We start from the raw sequence: 22,579 nt of genomic DNA, 5'->3' as shown, positions 1-22,579 counted from the left end.
TTCAGCCCATTAGCACAGGATTATGTACCTGGAATTCACATGTCTTTCGCTAATCATTTCTAAATCAATTTTACTTGGCGGGGGTTTAAAACACACACAAGATAATGCAGGGTTAGAATGATTGAAAGCAGGCGCCCGTGTTACGGGGGCGGCCGTGCTGCTTAAAAAAACACAAGCGGTTTCAGTTGAAGCAGCGCATGTCCGGCCTGCAATAAGAGAAACTCAATAAAGTAAAAAGTGCTTACAGACTAAATAACAGGTCCTGTGTAACAACTGAAGTAAAAGGGCCAGTCGCCATGGGAGGTTATCAATGAAGACAAGGCTGTACTAAGGAGAGACTAACAAGCCTATTAACGAATCTGAAGGGAGCATTTACGAAAGACAATGACACAATCCAATGAAAAATATGGGAGGAGAGTTGGCGCGGCTTCTCTCCCATACACTGCTACAGCAGTCTCGCAGAGCGAGCAGCGCATGCGCGCTACCGCTAGGCTCGACCTAAAAAACCTATGTAAGGTACAGTTCAGTTGTTGGCTCTGGGTATCTCAGCTTCTAGGAAAACCCACAAATCCTTTATATACCCTCAACCAGAAGTGTCTAGAGGAATTATATATATTGCTTTTGTAAATCGGTCATAAATACAAGAAGTTACAACAAAATGTTTTCACAAAGGGATGTTTTTCATACTCATTTTTTATATTTTTTATTTCAACTGCTAGTTTTTGGGGGGAAACCTTGAGGGTTCTACACAAATGATCCCTTGCTGAATTTAGAATGTGGTCTACTTTTCCGAAATGTATAGCTTTCCCAGATCACCCATGGGTTTCACCCTGGTTTCCACCACAAACTGAAAGGCGGTTGAAAGCACAAAAATGAGGAAAAATGGGCTCCCTCTTTGATAAATGCCAATACTCTGGTAAAGCCTGGGAGCCGGGAAAAAGGTGACTCTAGCAGAGCAAACCTTTTGGTGATGTCATTTTTAGGCGAGAAAAAAAACCATAATTTTTTTTGTAAAGCACTTTTTTCCTAGAAAACCAAAATGTTGCTATATTTTGGCTATTTTCATACTCCCCTCCAGGGGAATGCACAAACCCTCGGCACCTTTGGAATCCCCAGGATGTTCTGGAAAATAAGACGTACGTATGGCATGGATATCTTGTGTAGAAAAATATTATGGAGGCCTAAGCATGAACAACCCCAAATAGCCAATAACGGCTGTAGAATTTTAGGGGGGAAAGGCCTAGAAGAGAAAGAGTTAAGGTTGTCATTCTCTTTCTGTTTCTCCTTACTGCACGACCTTGGTCGCGGTCCTGTCTAGTCTCTTCATTCTCCCCGGCTGGGGAGCACCTTCCTCCTCACGAGCCCAGCCCGCCTGCAGCCCTTCTTTTCGGCCGTTCCTCCGGCAGAGGCTACTCACACGGTGAGATGCCCTCAACTGCTGTAGCAATTTTCTTTAGCCCTTGGACGCCCTCTCAGGCTGTAATAATTATTGAAGGCAAACATTAGCCTGTGGGTAATCATTTCCCCCTCCATTTCTGTTGGTGCTCCATCCAGCCCTCTTGCTTCTCTTATACACCAGTCCATAGCCATATATTTGGCTTTTTAGTGGTTGTACATCCATTTATTTTATATTTGGTAAACGTTGAGAACAAGAGTTGTTGTCACCTCACCAGGATTTCCCCCCCTGTTATAATCAGGCTTGCCTGCAGCAGAAGCGAGGTTGCCCTATATAGATTAAGGGCAATTGATAAGAGAGGACTAAAGTTGAATCTGCCTATTATGTCTTAAATTATGTCTCAGTCCAATCCTACTGAATTACCTACATAGCTCAAACAGGAGCAAAGAGCTAATTTTATTTTGGCACCAGGCAGACAGTCTGTATTCCAGGCCATGCAGAATATGTACAAAGGATCCCTATGAAATCTTTTGGGCCATTAGCTGACAAACTCCAGACTTTCTTTGAAAGGATGTTTCACTCATGGCCTCAAGGCGCCTCTTTACCACGGTGCAAAAACCTACTCCACACAAAACATTGTCCAAAACAGACACCCTAGAGCAATAATAATCAACCTATTTAAATTCCGCATCCTCACTTTCTGAGGAGGATCTGGACGATGAGACCCAAGACAGTGTAGTTCTTCTCAGGATTTAGAACACTGTCGGGGATACGGACGCCTTTGAGGAGGATGATTATAGATTTTGGTTACCTGTCCCTAAGAATAGACCTTCAGATAATTCTGATTCTGACAAAGGTCCTTCTGGTTCCACTCAGGCCCCACTATTACAGTATACATTCAATCCTGTAGACATTGTGCACCCACGTTCTACTGAATGGACTCCGTCCACCAAGACGGCAATTTACAGTCAAGGCAGGCTTTGTAAGTCAATTCCCAAAGAGGCTAGAAGCTGCCTTCGCTCAGAATGTTCCAGAACTTTCTTTGAAGGCAAGGTGGCTATAAATCCAGACACTGACCCAAAAAACTCAACCTTCCTGGGCAAATTTGTCAGGGACCCAAAAAAGGGATTGATTGGTCCTGGAAAACTTGCCAGGTCAACCTCTTAAGAGATTTCTAGCCCCTTAGTTCAGATTTTAAACATGGCCCTCCTGGCTAAAGACAAAGGTACCACTATTGATCTGGAAATACCGGCTGTTTTGGCCTAACAAGCGGTTTGTTTATTGGGCAATGCTAATTGTGCTTTGTCATCCGAGCATCGCCGCTCTATCCTTTTAAGAATTGACACCAACATCGGCGAACTGCCTACTAACAAAGCCGGTCCTTCTGCCAAAGGCCTTTTATTGGGGGACCTTTTTGTAAAAGAGATGGAAAAAAATGTGAACACCTTCACCTTCTTAGATAATGCCCAAGCATCTATGAAAAAGGTTTTCCAGTCCCACCTTTTTTCCCAGGCTGCACCAGGTTGGGGCCACTCCAACAGTCGATTTCAACCTTAAGACTCTCTTAGAGGACAAAACAGAAGAAGATTCTCAGGCTAGAAAGATGATAAAAGAGGAACTCCCTTCAACCCTTCCCATGCTAGAGGCTCAAGAGGATGCTTCAACCAAAGACCTGTCCAGGAAGCGGCTTCCAGACCCTCTTTCCAAGGTTAGTCTTGTACATGCTTCCCAAAAAGAATTTGGAGGCAGAATCAATTTTTTCCTGCACAACTGTAGTTCCAGAACCCTTGATGTGTGAGTCCTTCAGATGGTTCAAAATTTTCAACTGGAACTCTATGCAACTGCAATCCAGACAGTCTCCCCCCACTTCACTTTCAATCCAATCAAATTCTCTTCATAGACCAAGAAATATTTTCCCTCCTACAGAAACAAGCCACCACCCCTTGCAATCCTCATCCCTTTGGGTTTCTAAGCAACATCTTGCTTGTGGACAAAAAAAAGCAGAGGATTCCGTCTGGTAATAAATCTCAGCGATTTCAATTCTTGGATCCTTTACAGCCATTTCAAAATAGAAGGGATTCCTTTGTTACGACACCTATTGAGAGAAGAATACATGGTCAGGTGGTGGAACTCTTAAGAGCAAGGGGAATTCGAATGATTCTCTACCTTGACAATTTCCTCTTGATGTAACACGATCCCAGTTTGCTCCAGAACCAACTGGATTTCAGAATGACCCTGTTAGAATCTCTAGTGTTTGTCATAAACCATGACAAAACCAACCTTCTTCCAGCACAATAGAGGACCTTTTTTGGGATTGTCATTGATTCTGTCTCAGCCACCTTAGCTCTTCCGAAATAAAAGAGGGCGGCAATAAAAAAAAAAGGAGATCCGCGGGACTCTTGGACAACAAACAGTCACACTTCGCTGCGAGACTAGCTGGGCTGTTGGCATCATTTATCCAGGCCATCCTTCCAGGTCCTCTAAACTACTGTACTTTGCAGCATCTGAAAATCGCTCATCTACGCAGAGGCCTCTCTTATTCAGATCAGATCGCTCTCACTCAGGAGGATCGCCAAGAACTGCAATGGTGGCTCGACCACATAGAAGCCTCGAATGAGAAGGCCATTTTTGGTCTCATTCCAGACATGGTGACGAAATTCGATGCCACCTGTTAAAGTTAGGGCTCTCGATGCAGCAATGCAACAACAGGTGGTCAGTGGTCCAGGACATAACTCTCTTTGCACATCAACTGTCTAGAGCTGTCAGCCAGTTCCTTTGCAATCCGCTTTTTCCCCCCAACAAGCTCATTGTTGTATTCTGCTAAAGATGGACAGTGTGTAGGCAGTCCAATCTGTCAGTCGCTTGGGTGGAGGGGGCACATGGTCTTTGCAGAGATTGCAACAGACTTCTGGCATTACGGCATCGAAAAATCCGATTTCGGCCGTAGTCCATCTCCTTCCAGGCAATCAAAATACGGTGGCAGATTGCAACTTGCATCACTTGGATCCAAACCTGTTCTCCAAGTTTGTGCAGAAGTGGGGTGTGAGGAGGACGACGGAGGGCTTACCTTCGGGTCACCCTGGAAAGAACACTCCGGCGTCCTGGGTCAACATAATGCATCCTGGGAGTGGAAGGAGGAATCAAGTCGACAACAACCAACGGTCCCGTATGCTGTCTCTTCACAGAGAGACTACGAGGAGACACCGGAAGGGGGCGGAGATGAACCCGGAAGGGATTCTTCTGTTCCAATGAAAAGTGGACGAAACAGGAAGGAGTCGTCGGTGACCAATGGCGGAGAAGCAGTAAAAGTGAAGGAGAGCAGAGACTTCGGAAGACCCGGCGAGAACGACGCGGAAACCCCGGAAGACGCGGAGGCTGAGGACGACCGGGAAGAAGACGAGGAACCTAACGAACAGTGGACTGAGGAGTGGTGGAGCCCACCGGAGGAGGCTGGAGAGCGGCCGCAACTCAGGAGAGTTGCGGCGGAGCCGGTGAGTCCGAACGCCTCAGGGGACAAGGGGGAGGGAGATGTATCTGGTGAAGAGTACGGATAGCGAATTGACAGACTGCGAGTTGTAGAGGTCTTTGTCAGGCGAGACGTTGTATTTGGGTTACACGCTTTAAATGGGCATTTTTAATCACCGATGCCAATAGATAGCACCATAAGTTTCATTTCTCTGTCTCTTCTACGGCATGTATCCAACCTCTGACCCCTAAGACGTTTGCTTACTTTTCCTTTCCCCCCCCCTCTTAGCCACCATATCTTAAGATTTTCCCTGGGCACCCCCTTTCAACCGACCTTTTACTCACTTCCCGGTGTGGTGACTGGAAGAGACTGAATTATTAATCAAACAGTACCTGACAGCTCCCTTTTCTCTCCTGTGAGCCTCCGGGGACACACCAGCAAGACCAAGGAGGAGCCCCTAACATCTACCTCGGACGGTCCGCCCAGCTCAACCTAGAGCGAATCTGGAGAAGAAAAGGAAGACTTATTCTATGAACAAATTCAAAAAATGCTTTCTGATAATAAACCACGTGTTTTTGGGAAATATATTCGGCCTCCTCGCCTGTTTATCAAACCCGCCCTCCCACAAGTGGTGTCAGAAGTGGGATCGAAAGGCGACATGGAGGCTGCATTAGCTAAAATGGCGGAAAACCAGGAACACCTGGGGAAGGTGATGGAACGCTTCCTGACAGTAGTAGAAGAGGATCGGGGAAAGCTGCAACAAGTGCTCATCGGGCTGAGTCAGACCCATGGAGCAGCTATGGATACGATTTCCGAGGCTCTTGGACAGCAGAGAGGACCCACCACCCTTCCGTCTGTGGTCCTACAACGCTACGTGAGCGGAGAAGACCCTGATTATTTTTTCAACAATTTCGAGAGGATGGCCGCTGCCGCATCATGGCCACCGGATAAATGGAGCCAATATCTGGGACCTCTCCTGTCTGGGGACTTACAGGCGGCATACCAAGCAGCCACAGTTCAGGGGGTGGTACCTTATGCCGACATAAAATGGTGCATTATGGAGAGGTTGGGGGTAGATGACGAGAGCTACCGCCTGAAGCTACGACAGATGAAGGAAGGACCCCATGAGACCCCTAGAGCATTGTATTTTAGGGTAAAAGACATGGCTGATCGCTGGTTAAAACCCGCCACTACCGATAAAGATGGAATCATGGCCAAAATATATTTGGAACAATATCTATCCTCACTTCATCCACCCATTCAGAGGTGGGTGCGACAACAAGCTAATTTAACCCTCGAAACCGCCGTAGAAATTGCCAGTGCCTACAACAGGGCCCAGGAAATACACAAGGGGCGAGAGGAGTCCACAGGAAAGACGGGAGGCCCGAGAGTACATCGTCAGCCCCGTCCACCTTTAGTAAAGAAGCCCGAACCAGTTACCATAATTCTGGGGAACCCTGTTGTCAGACCTCCACCTACGGGTCCTCAATGTTTCCAATGTGGTGGGATGGGACATATTGCCCGGTTCTGTCCTCAAAAAGAAAAACCCATGGAGATCGGTATGGCTCGCAACTACTATTGCTTTCCCTCAGAAAGAAACCCCCCACCCTATCGTTGTACGGTATCTGTGAATGGACAGCCCGTGACAGCCCTGGCGGATACAAGGTGTCTTCACAGTGTAGTTCGACCACAAGACCTGGGGTCATGCCTCGGCCAAAGTGATGGAACCGTAGCCATTCGGTGTGTTTATGGGGATACCAAACCATATCCCACCGCACAGGTACGGATACAACACGCCCAAGATCCAGGAACCACTTTAACCGTGGGACTCATTCCACGATTACCCGAGCAGGCTATACTTGGGAACGATTATCCAAAGTTATCTCAATTGTTAACATGGCAACAAACCCGAAGAGGAAGACTGGTGGGCCACAGCGCCTTTTTCACAGGATACTGATAAGGATTGGCCACCGTCAAAAATCAAGAAGAGCAGGAAACAAAGGAGAGCAGAGAAGGGAAATGGCTTGTTGGTTCTACCGATTATTCAGGATGAGAATCCATGGGAAACCAACAGGAGTTTCCATGCGGCACAACGAGAAGATCCACTACTACAGGAGGCATGGAATAAGGCCTTAGAGAACGAAGACCCCCAACATGTATGTCCGTATTTTTTTAAGAAACAGGGTCTATTGTACAGGAAAGGGAGCCCTACTCAGAATCCCCAGTTATTGATACCCGATCCGTTCAAGGATAAAGTGTTGTATCTAGCCCACAGTCACTTATTGGGAGGACACTTTGGGGTGGAGAAAACCAAAAAACAGATCATAGAACGGTTTTATTGGCCCGGCATATATCAGCATGTAAAGAAATACTGCAAGGAATGCCCGGTGTGCCAAAGAAACAATAGATACCGGCCTCCCAGAGCACCCTTCCAACCCCTACCTGTCATAAGCGTACCTTTTAGTAGGATAGGTATGGACATAATAGGCCCTTTGTTACCATCCCGCAGTGGTTATCGTTATGTTCTGGTTTTGGTGGATTACGCTACCAGGTTTCCCGAAGCCATACCTCTACGTATACCTGATGCCTCTAACATAGCCAAAGCCATGATAACAGTGTTTTCCAGGGTGGGGTTCCCAAAAGAGATTCTGACCGACCAAGGGACTCCCTTTCTGTCTCGCTTAATGAAACAAGTCTGTGCGCTGTTAGGGGTGAAGCATATCAGGACGGCTGCTTATCATCCGCAAACGGATGGGTTAGTTGAAAGGTATAATGCCACTATTAAAGACACCCTCAAGAAACTCCTAGCCTTAGAGACCCGAAAATGGGAGGACATGTTGCCTTTAGCCTTATTCGCCATCAGGTGTAAAGAACAAAAGAGCACAGGGTATTCCCCTTTTGAACTGCTATATGGTCATAAACCACGTACCTTTCTAGAGATGGCCCAAGAGAGATGGGAAACAGAACCGAATGATGTCAGGCCATTGACCGAATACATTTCTAATCTACGTACTCACCTAGGTAAAATAAGGACCATTGTAAGGAATAACTTAGAGAAAGCCCAGGTAGCCCAGAAAGGACAATATGACAAAGGGACTAAAGTCAGGAATTTTGAAATAGGGGATTCAGTGTACTAATGAATGCTTCGTCAGATCATAAATTATTGGGACAATGGCAAGGTCCGTACACTATCATTAAAAAGATCTCTCCTGTGACCTATCAGGTTGAGACCGATCCAACGAGACATGTCTCTCAGATTTATCATGTGAATTTGTTAAAGAAATGGGAGGGTCACATACCCGCGGATGTAAACACGGCGGAAGCATCCGTTCCCCTCTATTACCAATGTATAGATGCTGGTCTTCCACCTGACCTACTAGGTAAACTGGTAAAAGTACTAAGTCCGGTACAGGAGGTATTTTCCTCATCACCTGGTAGGACCACCCTCTTGGAACATGCTATAAAAACAAACCCCGGGAAAAGGGTACGCCTTAGGCCCTACCGTATCCCCGAGGCTCGTCGCCAAACCATTAAAGATGAAATACAAAAGATGTTGCAGATGGACATAATTGAGCCCTCTGTAAGTGAGTGGAACTCACCCATCGTCCTTGTACCGAAGCCAGACGGCTCAGTACGGTTTTGTATTGACTTCAGGGAAGTCAATAAGAACTCAGAATTCGACACATACCCCCTTCCCAGAGTGGACAAAATGGTTAAGAGAATAGGGAAGGCCAAGTATATCAGTACCTTGGATCTGTGCAAAGGGTATTGGCAGATACCCCTCAGAGAACAAGACAGAGAGAAGACAGCCTTCACTACTCCTGATGGATTATACCAGTTCAAAGTACTACCCTTTGGGTTACACGGAGCTCCAGCCACGTTTCAGAGAGCTATGAATGTGATACTACAACCTCATGAAAGATATGCTGGGGCATATATTGATGACATAATCATATATAGTGACACATGGGAACAACATTTGATACATCTCTTCCAGGTCATACAAAGCTTGGGACGATACGGGCTCAAAATAAATCCTGCTAAGAGCCATCTAGCGGCCCAAACTGTTCGATATCTCGGATATCTGTTAGGAGAGGGAGTGATAAGACCTCAAACCTCTAAACTAGCTGCCATTTCCCAGATACCGTTGCCTCAAACAAAAAAAGATCTCAGAGCTTTCCTGGGATTGCTAGGGTACTCTCGTCGGTTTATTCCAAGATTCTCCCAGATTGCAGCCCCTTTGACTAACTTACTCCAGAAAACCGTCAAGACAGAGGAAATATTAAGACACCCTACTAGGGAAATTGTATAGGCTTTTGAGACTTTGAAAACATCTCTCACATCTGAAACGGTTTTAGTTAGTCCTGACTATTGTTTACCCTTTGTCCTTCAAACCAACGCATCTGATCAAGGAATAGGAGCTGTCTTGTCACAAGAAACACCCCAGGGCGAAAGTCCTATCCTATATATAAGTCGTAAGCTTTTTTCCAGAGAGAAAAATTATGCTACCATAGAGAAAGAGGCCTTAGCCATCAAGTGGGCAATAGACACACTACGATATTATCTTGAGGGCCGGGAATTCACCTTATACACGGCTCATGCCCCGTTAGAATGGCTAGCTAGGAACAAAGGTAATAACGAGAGAGCATTGAGATGGTTTTTGTCACTTCAACCCTATAGATTCCAAACTAAACAACGGAAGGGCAGCGAACAGAGAAATGTAGATTACCTGTCAAGGTTTCCCCAAATTCAGAACCCCAGTAGAAAGACAGCAAGGGAAAGGGGATGGGAGGACGACGACAGAGGGCTTACCTTCGGGTCACCCTGGAAAGAACACTCCGGCGTCCTGGGTCAACATAATGCATCCTGGGAGTGGAAGGAGGAATCAAGTCGACAACAACCAACGGTCCCGTATGCTGTCTCTTCACAGAGAGACTACGAGGAGACACCGGAAGGGGGCGGAGATGAACCCGGAAGGGATTCTCCTGTTCCAATGAAAAGTGGACGAAACAGGAAGGAGTCGTCGGTGACCAATGGCGGAGAAGCAGTAGGAGTGAAGGAGAGCAGAGACTTCGGAAGACCCGGCGAGAACGACACGGAAACCCCGGAAGACGCGGAGGCTGAGGACGACCGGGAAGAAGACGAGGAACCTAACGAACAGTGGACTGAGGAGTGGTGGAGCCCACCGGAGGAGGCTGGAGAGCGGCCGCAACTCAGGAGAGTTGCGGCGGAGCCGGTGAATCCTAACGCCTCAGGGGACAAGGGGGAGGGTGAGCGGGAGGAGGGAGGTGTATCTGGTGAAGAGTACGGATAGCGAATTGACAGACTGCGAGTTGCAGAGGTCTTTGTCAGGCGAGACGTATTTGGGTTACACGCTTTGAATGGGCATTTTTAATCACCGATGCCAATAGATAGCACCATAAGTTTCATTTTTCTGTCTCTTCTACGGCATGTATCCAACCTCTGACCCCTAAGACGTTTGCTTACTTTTCCTTCCCCCCCCCCTCTTAGCCACCATATCTTAAGATTTTCCCTGGGCACCCCCTTTCAACCGACCTTTTACTCACTTCCCGGTGTGGTGACTGGAAGAGACTGAATTATTAATCAAACAGTACCTGACAGCTCCCTTTTCTCTCCTGTTCTATGAGCCTCCGGGGACACACCAGCAATACCAAGGAGGAGCCCCTAACATCTTCCTCGGACGGCCCGCCCAGCTCAACCCAGAGCGAATCTGGAGAAGAAAAGGAAGACTTATTCTATGAACAAATTCAAAAACCGCTTTCTGATAATAAACCACGTGTTTTTGGGAAATATATTCGGCCTCCTCGCCTGTTTATCAAACCCGCCCTCCCACATGGGGCCTATGCCAGGTTGACCCGTTTGCCTCTCAACTGACATTTCAGTTACCATTGTTCTTCAGTTGGCAACCAGACCCTTTAACTCAGGTAACTGATATTTTCTTGCAGAACTGATTGAGCTGAATTATGCCTGTCCGCTGTTATCAATGCTTTTGAGAGTTGCCCTTCAGGTTAGGTGTCAGACAGCGGAATTGATACTGATCTCAACCCTCTGGAGAACCCAAAGTTGGTTTCCGACCTTTTACTCACTTCCCGGTGTGGTGACTGGAAGAGACTGAATTATTAATCAAACAGTACCTGACAGCTCCCTTTTCTCTCCTGTTCTATGAGCCTCCGGGGACACACCAGCAATACCAAGGAGGAGCCCCTAACATCTTCCTCGGACGGCCCGCCCAGCTCAACCCAGAGCGAATCTGGAGAAGAAAAGGAAGACTTATTCTATGAACAAATTCAAAAACCGCTTTCTGATAATAAACCACGTGTTTTTGGGAAATATATTCGGCCTCCTCGCCTGTTTATCAAACCCGCCCTCCCACATGGGGCCTATGCCAGGTTGACCCGTTTGCCTCTCAACTGACATTTCAGTTACCATTGTTCTTCAGTTGGCAACCAGACCCTTTAACTCAGGTAACTGATATTTTCTTGCAGAACTGATTGAGCTGAATTATGCCTGTCCGCTGTTATCAATGCTTTTGAGAGTTGCCCTTCAGGTTAGGTGTCAGACAGCGGAATTGATACTGATCTCAACCCTCTGGAGAACCCAAAGTTGGTTTCCGACCTTACTGGAGCAGTCTTGCGATTGCCCTCCCTGCTCCCTTGGTTCCCGACTCTCCACCTGGACCCTCTCGGGTGTCAACATCCTTTGGTCATGACCAAACAACTGCAATTAATAGCGTGGAGACTTTCCCGAGATGCTGACAAGTGCCTGGACTTTCGGAAAAGGCTCTCAACCTCACTGACAAGGCCTCGGCAGATTACACGCATAAATGCTATTGATCATCATAGAACCAATGATTTAGCTAGAGCTTGCAACAGCATTTGCATCCCATGGCAGCAGATGTGATCTACTTTACAAATGTTATGACCTGTTTTGTTTCGGAAGGAAATTCCCACCATACCATAAATTCTTACCGATCAGCAATTTCAGCAGGCCACCTCCCCGTTGCCAACAAACCTGTTGGTGAATATCCACTGGTTAATAAACTTCTTAGAGGGGTCCGTTTTTTAGTTCCACCTATACTAAAGTATTCTTGTCTCTTTCAAGCATGGCCAAATTCCCTTACGTCCAGAAAACAACTTTCTAATAAATAGATGCTCTTACTCTATCTTGTAAGCGAGTCTCTGATGTTCGAGCTCTTGATCTTGCATGTCGATTCTTTACCCCCAAGGGTGTTACCTTCCCGATTTCCAGATGGTCGCCGTAGACAGGGGGTTTCTGGCTCTTTCTTCTGATAAGATATTCTGTGTGGTTCAGTGTTTACAGGAATATCAGAATGTTACGGCTACCTTAAGAAATTCCCCCTCTAGTCCATTATTAACTTCTTTGGTACCACCTCGTACCCCAGTGTCGTGTCCCACCTTAGCACGTTAGATCTAATAGCTTCTTTCAGAAACAGGAATAGACACACTTTTGATTGTGGAGCTTATTCCGTCCAAGGAGTCTAGGCTTTTAACTGTTTCGCAGTAGGTGGTCGATTGGAAGAGATTATCTGCATGGCAGATTGGTCTTCTTATTCAATGTTTAAGAAGTTCTATCAGAAGCCAGTAAGTAATCCTTTTTCTATGGTAGTTGAGACTATTAAGCACACAGAGGCAAAGGTTATCCCACCCAGTATTGTGATTCTCAACTATTATTATCCAGTCTGTACTTATGATGATGCTAGTAGTTGCTATCTTCAAATGATGTCGATATTTTAGACGCCACCCAAGTTATACTACAGTTGTTTAGGTCTTTATGCTTTCAATTTCAGATCAGAAGCAAGAATGAACTCATGCTGGTACATACTCAAGAGAGAATCCTTCGCAGCAGAAGAGACGGGGTTTATAATGTTCGACCGGTTTATAGACTGCTATTAGACTAGCTGTCCTATCGGGTATAGATTATATCAAAGGGGAAACAAAGAGTTTTCTTAAAATAACCCTCACCCACCAAAGTGACCCAAGGTGGCGTGCTTCATCATCGGGTTCTTCCCGCCCGCTGCGGGACGGAGCGTGCTACAAGCAACGGAGACGTGGGAGCACTTGTGGGGTGTTGGCTATGAAGGGATAGAAGTCGGAGGGTCAAAAATAAGTGTGTATCATTAAAAAGTACCTAGGTACGTGGAGTCTAACTTTTATTAAATCCTGTAGCAGGTACTGTTAAAAAGGGAAAATGGAGACTTACACTATGATGGGTGATTATCTCCTGGTCTACATGTTTCAAGCCTCACCCTTAAGGCTTTTCATTGGGACCAGAGCAAATGATCTCTTGTACCACTCCTAACAGAACCTATTTGGTCTATTTTTTTAGTTGAAACGATAATAATGCTGATGAAATCCTAATTTCATGCATATACAATACCTAATCAGTATGTTTTTTTAATTAAGACCTGCAAAGATAGGACAATATAGAAAAGTAACAAATAAAATACATTTCCATATGTGAAGCACATCACCAAATAGTGGAAAAAAGTGATATTTTTCACTCGTGCACGACTATTCTACTTGACTAATAATGATGACTGTGTCATGGTGCCCTGAAAATTAGGATTATGCTTGTTCAAAGCTTGCCCACCACTGAGGAAGCCAAGTCCACTACTGGCTTAAAGTAGAATCTCTTAGACATGGAGTCCGAGGACCTGTCAGCAGCAATAATAATGCCCTTCAGGTAAGCCCCCAAGGAGAACGCCTTAGAGGCTATTGCGCCTCTGACTGAGTGCGCCCCAAAGTGAGAGACATCAATCCCCACCTCCTGCATGACTCATCTGATCCAGCGGGCTATAGAGGGAGGAGAGACTGCTTTGAAAGGCTTCCTGAGTGAGATCAGTAGTTGCCACTCCCCGTGGGGACGGTGCTCCTCTGTCATGCTCTCATACGCCTTCAGACAACGAACCACACACACAGCTTGAGGTGCCTATCGAAGACGGGATACAACACCACTCTGGAATCAGACTTCATACTTCTAGAGACGTGAAAGGTGACCCCTTGCGGAGTAAAGATCTGCCCGAAATGTCCAGTGCCCATACATCACATACTCTCCTGCACGATACTAGGCATAGAAACTTGGCTAGCTTTGCTGACAGTGCCTTCTGAGACACATACTTGTTTGATGGCCACAACTTAAAAAGGGAAAGGATCTTGTTAACATCCAACAGCTTGGAGTATTTAGGTTGGGGTGGAAGAGAGAGGCGATCCCTCTCATCAGTTTACATACGAAATGATGCTCCCCCACCGCCGCTGCTTGGACAGGGACATGGCCCGCAGAAATTGTTGACCTATAAGAGTTTATCATACGATAGGCCAATCCTATAGACGCCAAGGACGCTAGAAAGTTCATAATGTGGACCACTTTACACCCCATGGGATCCTGATCGTTCCAAAGACACCAACCAACACATCGGGTCCAGGCTGATCTGTAGCGTTTGTTAGTGCCGTCCGCCCAGGCTGGCACCAGGAGTCTCTCAGCCTCCTGTGAAAGGCTTCGGAGTCGCCAACGACACCTGAAATCCGCCAGGCCATGAGGGGCAACCGATCCTGCAGCACCTGGGGATGTGGATCGCCCTGGGGATTCTGGAGGAGAAACTGATCCCGGGGTAGAAGGATTGGAGCATCCCAGGAAAGTTCCAGAAGAACTGGAAACCACACTTGAGATCTCCAATAAGGGGTGATCAGAACCACCTGTGCCAGCTGTCTGCGGATCTGGGCAGAGAGGCACATAATCATTGTAAATGGCGGAAAGGCGTAACCAGTCTCCTGCAACCAGACTTGGAGGAAAGCATCAGTTGCTGCTGCCAGCCAGTCCGGCTTCCAGCTGAAGAACCTGGGAAGCTGGGGGTTGAGGCGGGAAGCGAAAAGATCCACCTAGAAAAGGCCCCAAAGGGACTGTGATCTCTGACAGACTCGGGGTCCAACTGCCAAAGGCTCATGTTCGACCATGCCCTGGAGCACCAGTATGCAATGATGTTGGACGCTACGGGAAGAAATTCCACCGTTACCGAGACACTGTGGTCGAGACAGAAAGTCCAGAACTCTCCGGCCAGGTCTACAAGCACTTTGGACTTCGTACCGCCTAGGTGGTTTATATAGCACAAAACCGACACGTCCATCTTGAGGAGGACACTGCAACTGATCCTGTCCTTCGTCCAACACTTGATTGTGAAAGACCCGGCAAGCAGCTCCTGACAGTTGATATGGAGCTGCTGCTTGTCTGCCGACCACTTTCCTAGTGTAAAGGAGTCCCCGCATCGCACTCCCCAGCCAGACTTGCTGGCGCCTGACTCTATAACTATCTCCGGGGTGGACCCAAAAATGGCCCGTCCCTTCCCAGGCCTCCATATGGTCCAAACACCATCTCATCATTGTTTTCACTTCCTCCGTGAGCGGAACCTGTTCGATGTAATGCAGGCCCCTTCGCAGGTGGGAGGCCTTGAGGCGATGGAGGGCCCTGTAGTGAAGCGGACCCGGGAAGACTGCCTGTATGGAGGAAGAAATGAGACCCACCTCTCTGGCTACCTGCCGAAGAGATGTCATGGTTCGGGCCAGAGTCCTCTGCAACTCCTTCCGGATACCTTTCGGGCCGGCAGACTTAAAGTTTTCTGCACCGTGTCGGTAATAAACCTGAGGACGGTGGTCCTCTTTGCCGGGGTCAGCCCGGACTGGCCATAGCGGACACCGGGCATTTCCCTGGTAGGCTGCTAGTGTGGGGGCCGGTTTTGGGCCCCTGGGGGTCCGTTTTTGTTACAGGGTCGGCAATATTGGCCCCCGGTAACAAAATCGGCCGAAACAGGCCCTCGTAAACTGCTCGGCTGCACCCCCCCCCCACCGCAGGAGAGGGGGGGACTGAGCAGTTTGCCAGGGCTGGTTTCTGTTCCCAGTCCGGCCCCGCTTCTCCTCATTTACTACAAACCCCAAATCCTGCAGTAGATCCACTGCTAGCTGGAGTTACTCCGCTAGCTGAATCGGGGATCCAACAACAGGAGATACGTTGAGGTATATGATAAGGCAGAAGCCTCGGGATCTGAGGTACTCCACCACTGGCTTGAGTACGTTGGTGAAGCACAAAGGTGCCGACCAGAGACCAAAAGGAAGGGTTGTTAACTCGTAAACCTGAATCCTCCATTGGAACTGGAAAAATCAGCGATGAGGGGGAAAAATTGAAACTGTTAGATAGGCTTCCTTTAAGTTGAGGTGCACCATCCAGTCATCTGGGCTCAGGAGATCGCGCAGCAGGTGGATACCCTCCATTTTGAAGTGGCGGTAGACCAACTAGCTGTTGAACTCCTTCAAATTGAAGACCGGGCGCTGCCCCTGTCTGACTTGTCCACCAAAAACACATTGCTTAGAAAACCACGCGGGTGGAGGGAGGAGAAGGATATTGCACCTTTGAGGAGAAGTTCTGCCACCTCCTTGTCAACCAGGGTGGCCAGGGAGTCCGCGAATGTCAACGGCCGGGGCCGAGTCGACTGGTGTGGGAACCCATAAAACTTGATGCGGAAACCCCTGATGGTCTGGAGTACCCACGGATCCGCGGTAATGCGCTCCCAGTTGCGCACGAAGAGGCCACCTGCCCCCTCACCTGTAAATGGGGGACTGGAAGGTTCTTCTGGAGGCGCCCATGGAGCCATGACTGCGGTTGCCTTTGCGGGACTGGAAGAACTCCTGTCTGGGCTGCTCCAGTGGCTGCTTTGAACCTCTGGCAGGGCCTTGGGTGTAGAAACAGCCAGCCCAGCGCGCCCCCCTGCCATGGCCGGCCCGACAAAACTTTTCTGGTGGAAGACCTTCTTAATTGACGCTTACGCCTTGTCCACGGTGGATGAGGTGGCAAACTTAGTCAGCTCCTTGATAAATGGCTCCCTGAAGAACCCGTCTTGTGCCACAGCACCTGCCTCCGAGAAACCGAGGTACCCAAGTTTGGGGTCAACTTTTAAGAGGAGAGAATGGCGCCTCTCGGTTGAGAGGGTGCAATTTGCGTTGCCAAGAAAGACTATGGCACGCTGCACCCATCCCGAGACCGATTCGGGGTAGAGAGTAGTATTTGAGGTTTTAGCCTCCTCTGCCAGATCAAGGATTTATGGTGATGGGGCCACAGACATCCTGGAGTTTGTCCTGGCAGGCTCTCCTTATCTATCCCTTTTTTTGGGGTCCCAGATATATTTCTGCAGGAGCGTGGCCATTCTAGCATTAATCTTCGGAGTGACCGCCACCTTACCCGAGAGGGCTGGACGGGGGCATTCTGCCCGAGGCTTGACCCAACTGCCTTTTCTAAGGGCTTCCTGAGGCGGCTTGCCACAAATTGTGCCACTTTACTTGACGGGCCCACTCCGCGGTGTGAGGGTGGACAATTTCTACGGGAGCTGACATATCTGAGGAAGGTTCCGCCCCACTGGAGGGGGGGCACCATGGCCTTGAAGGTCCACCTCTTCGTTAAACTCATTAGGGGAGTCCTCATCACCCCAGTCCAGACCACCTTGGGGAATCAGGGTGTCTACGTCCCCGGGCGCGACCGTATCGGGGGAAGGACAGGCCAAAAAGACCCTCTTTAGGTGCTAAAAGGCACCAAGATCCATGGCCGAGTTTTGCATGCGCTTAGGAGCACGATTGGGAGCGGGGGGTCCCAGGAGGAGGAGGGCTCTGCAGGTGCACAGCCTACCAGATCAGGCACTGCTATGCACTGATGACAAAGAAAAGAAACTGGGATGTGCCAGTTACCGACACTTTTACAGGCTGGCATCAGGCTGTGCAGGCAGAAGTAAAATACAGACCCGTAACAGTACAGGCGTCACGACTTACAGGGCGGCTCGGCAAAAGGCTTCTGCAGGGACACACGCTATCAGTAGTACTTTAGAAAACTGACAGAAAAATGTGCGTCCACTGTGGAGCAACGAGGCGCATCTGCACACGTTTAGGAATGGTTTGAGTGTTTGCTCCTCTTTGCGTAATACAGGTGAGTACAGCCACACTCAAGGTTTTGTATTCTCTATGTGGAATATTAATATTTGTGCTCTGGAGGTGCAACAGCCGACACGTGTTTCGCCCACTCTGGTCAGTGCGACCTGGCCTTTCTCAAGGCTTTCACAATTTTAATTGGTATCGAGAGAATCACATAGGATACACAGCATGGGTCTTCAAAGCAAATAAACAAGTAAATGTTGATTTTCTGGCAGCAGAATGGAAGTCACAGGTCAATCCCTCGTGGATGTTTTCTGCTTGCGAGCGTCTGAACACGTTACCGCTGGCCGCTCCCCACCGTCACCGCATCAAGCGCTGCTCGAAGCAAGGCAAGTCGGCCGTCACTGGAGCAATGAACACGCTCCCGCAGACACACTCTGCCGCCAAGGCGCCGCCAGTAACACAAAATAAACACAATCTAGAATCACCACAATGCAAGGAAAAAACGAGGATGACAAAACTGCTGGGTGAGCAAGAAAAGAAAGAGGAAGCTACACAGAAGCCTCCTGCCTTTGTGATCCTGCTGAGCTGTTTGATTGGTTCACCTTCTTCTTTGACCTTTCCCTGTGAACTATGGGAAAGATAGTTTGTTTACTGTTGTTAAATGGTGCTGGGAAGGAAAATAAAGAAAGTAGAGCATAATCCTCGCCTCAATATCCTTAATAAAATTGAAACTTTCCTTCATGTCTACTAGGAAATTTTTCATTCATAGCTTTCAGCATATTTATTAGCCTTGTGCCCCAACAGTGGTAGACTACTGCACCCTGTGCTGCACTGAATGCTGAAGGTTGTTTGGGGGTTACACATGTGATCCCGATAGATTGAAAACTGCCTGAACTGATGAGAGAAAGAAACAGATAGCAAGAAGCTGTAATACCTACGCGATTACATTTCAAGGACTACTCGGAAGACCACTTGAATGAAGTTGGAAAGAGCAGTTTAGGCAGTAAGCCTCAGATCCTCTTTGTGGTGTTGGCACCCTACTACCCTTTGCACTGAAAAATACACGGAGGTAAAAAAGTATGTCAATAAACTGGACTGCCCATTCATGTCATCAACACTGGTGTTCCTCGTCTTTTGAAAAGGTGTGTTTTTTAACATTGTAGTGTAAAGAAATTGGTACTCTGAATTACTAATGTGGCTTCCAAGAGAAGCATTGCACACATGGCTGTCAATTGTTTCGGTATAAAGCAATTTAGTGCTCCTTCTTATTGGACCTCCTTCCTCTTTTCTGCCATTGCTCTGAATGTGCCTAGCCTGTCCTCGTCTCATTTTTTGACTTCTGATATACTTGGAATCCTTCTCCTCCCCCCATCCCCGCTTGCATCATGACTAGTGCAGCGCGGACCCTTCACTCCTTAAACACCTTCACTCTAGGCCTGTGCAGAACCCCATTCCTAGATCAACATCACTCTGCAACCCAGGCGCCCTAAACTATAAAGCTGTACTCTCAGCAGCAAGCATGGTATCCTCCATGAAGCGGGAAAACAGAGACTAGTAGGAAAAAGGAATGGGCAGAATGCAGATTCAAAGCACATCAGACAAGTATGCCAATGTTTGGGACCGCTCTACAAGAGAAAATGTGTACCAGATAGGGAATCATACATTTATTTGTGAAATATGTGTTCATCCATGGGTTTGTTGGTGCTATATTGCAGATGCTTGTTTCCCATCCGAACAGTACACATTCTATGGTCACTTTATTTATTTTCCTTACTTATTTTTAACTACAATTCAGACTCACTTCTGCTCCCATACAGCAATCCTGTTTAATGCTTACTGTCTTTCCAGTATTTGTTTTATGTTATTTGTTTTCACAAAGTGCTTGTAGTAACCACAGTGCTCCTGCCAGTTCAAAACAGGAACTGTAATTATTAAGGATAATGTTGTGGAGAAATCACATATATGTTTAAAAGAACAGGAGAGTAGCTTTTAAATGTGTGCTCAGAGACTATTTTAATATCTTAACATTTTCAACAAAGTTGGTCCATTTCATTAACCTTGAGAATGTAAGTAGGGGAATGTTCCTCCTAGACTTGCATGTCTGAGATGCAAATTATTTTATGGCAGATTTTCCGCCAGGATCACTTTTCTTTTTCAGCTCGGTATTTCTTTATCCATCCAATTAAATCAGGTTGAATGAAACACTGTTGTTTTGAACATCCGGGGCTTTTGCAGTCGCAACAATTTTCAAATACAAGCACGTAAATAAAACAGCTTGTTTGTTGGTATGGTTTTATGATTAAAATTGTGATACCGGTGCAAACATATTCCTTATTTCCACACTGCAAAGTGAGTAAGTCTGCTGTTGCAATTTTAAAAAAAGTGAGTTACTTGGTTTATCCCTAAGAAGGGTTGTGGTGGTGGGAGGAGTCACATCTTGGACAATCCAGAGTCAGGAAGAAACACTTCAAGGCACACTTCACTCTGCCTTGATCAACAGCCCACCGAGAGTTCTTCACCTGTTAGCAAGAGATTCCTTTGTTTTGCGAGCTCATTAAGGCCACCTGCACAGTGAAAATTATACTGTGCGTGGCCAAGGGGCAGATTACAATCGCGTCGGGAAAGCAATCTGACCGACTCAGCTCGAGGGAGTCCGACAAAGCGATTCTGATGCATCCGGATACGATTCGGTTGGACTCCCATTGACTTCAATGGGAAACTTTGCTCGAATTGAGAAAAAAAGCTCCAATTGAAGAAAGGGGGGGCTGGGGAAAATCTTGCACCCTGTGGCAGGTACCCCATGTACCTGCCACACTATGCATAGTTGGAAAGGGGGGCCCCTTGGGTACCCCCACAAGCCCGATTCGGAAGTCCCTGGGTGAACGGCGTTTCGATCTCAACTGTTCAAGATCATCATCAGGACATATAACGGGTGAGCAAGCTGAATTGATGCAATTATTCGTAGCGCAAGCAAGAGCAATTGAGGGCTTCAGAAAACAGCTGAGGGTAGACGAGTTCACCCAGATTAATTCGCTGAAGGTACGAGCGTGAGAATATCACGTGTGTGTACACTTGAAAGGCAGGGTCAGCTGTATAAATTGCGCTTAATGATTTGCTGCCAATAAGTTTAGTTAAAGTCCCTCCCAGTTCATATTGAGATCGAAACGCCGTTGACCCTTTACAACAAAACACTTCCTATTCTATAAAGTTGCTTGAGGAGTTTTACACTATTGTCAATGCAATGCCGTTATTTTAAACGGCACCATCACTCTGCACGTCACGGCTCTTTCACTTATTGTGTGAGCACCTGAATTCTATTGTTGTGGAAATAAATGTTTCACATGAACTGACTTATGTCCCTATGTACATTATTAATTTTTTTGCTCCTTTAAAATACAACTCTCTAACCACAAGTGCTCTCCTTAGGATCACTTTATTATTGGACCTTTTGGCCACACCCTAACAGTTTTCAGGGCATCGTAAGCGGCCAATGGGAACTGTGTACAATTCGGTCGGAAACAAGTGTTCTGAATCAGATTCAGCAAACACCAATTCGATTCGGAGACCTTCCGAACGGCATCGTAATCGACACCTTAGAGGGAACACAGGATATGACTGCTGATTAGTTATTGGACATACTACCATGTAACATATTGTTATTATATTTATTAAATTTTTAGTTTTCTTTTACATCTCCGTAGTTAGTTTTCCAGGCTGCTGTTTAAAATAATGTAAAGCAGAGACTATATAATCTTCGCCTCCAAGCTCTTAATAGAATTGAAAGTTCTTGTTGAAAAATGCTATAAAATTTTCGACTGTGAAAATCACTAAATCTCCCCATGCCTATAAACAATGCATGTGTTAAAGAAACTAGTGCTCAAGTAAAGTGTTCAAATACCTTCATATCGAGTTTGCTGCACTATGATTTAAAAACTGCATTAGAACGCACTAAGAGGTAAAGAACCAAAGCCTTACCATAAGGAAAGACAACTAGATACCCGTTTACTGACTGACTGGTACAGAATGAAACCAGGAAACCTGGTTAAACTGCAACTTTCATGTTTAAATGTTGCCATCCCAGGCAAAAAATGTGATTTACCAAAACTCTTTTTTCTTTATTATTGTGTATAACAGCATTTCAACGGCACTTTTGTTGCACGATTTACATATTTTCAGGGCTCGGCTCGTGCACGGGTGCTAAATTACGAGCCAGACCCTTGGTTCTCCCTGTTAATTTGTTGGCTCGCCCACCTCTGCTCGTGCACCCAACATTTTACACCGAGAGAATGATCAAGACATGGCCACTGACTGAACACAACCAAACCTACAGCCCACTCGTTAAGTTAAAAAAAAAGAGAGATCCTCTCGTGTCGCTCGATGCGGCGTATAATTGACGGACCGTTCACTTACTGCATCCTTGTGCTGTGTCTCATTCGAAGTTAAAGGAGTCAGCAGTGAGATGCCGGCTACTCAGGGGACACGTCAGACACCTTGGATTGGGCTGCCTTCCAACGGGCGCAGGGAAACGTAGCGTTTACCACGTAAACGGAACCACGTAAATATGGCGCCCAATAGATGGCACTGTGAGCACTGAATGTTTGTGTTTGGGCTTACTTTCCTGTTACTCACGAATTGAAAATGAAAGCTTCACTGATTCATTCCGACGGATAAAACGGATTCGTGCTTTTGTCTGGTGCTGCCGTGGCAAAAATTATACGCGCACGCGAGACAAATGGATGGTTGAGCCTAGTTTTAACCAATAGCACTTTG

At 47.0% G+C, this 22,579-nt stretch overlaps 1 protein-coding gene across 1 annotated transcript in view; it reads right to left on the bottom strand.

Annotated features, from left to right (window-relative positions):
* The window catches only part of TMEM219 (transmembrane protein 219), a 495,740-nt gene extending 473,393 nt beyond the window's left edge, over nucleotides 1-22,347 (bottom strand). The window contains exon 1 of the mRNA XM_085618798.1: nucleotides 22,220-22,347. The gene's annotated coding sequence lies outside the window, so the exon portion shown is untranslated. The remainder of the gene's footprint in view (nucleotides 1-22,219) is intronic.
* Between the last annotated feature and the right edge of the window lie 232 nt (nucleotides 22,348-22,579).

The sequence above is a fragment of the Triturus cristatus genome, chromosome 7 (genome assembly GCF_964204655.1).
Source record: "Triturus cristatus chromosome 7, aTriCri1.1, whole genome shotgun sequence".
Lineage (NCBI taxonomy): Eukaryota > Metazoa > Chordata > Amphibia > Caudata > Salamandridae > Triturus > Triturus cristatus.
The sequence above is the reverse complement of the archived record's forward strand: the minus strand, read 5'-3'. Positions and strand labels throughout refer to the sequence as shown.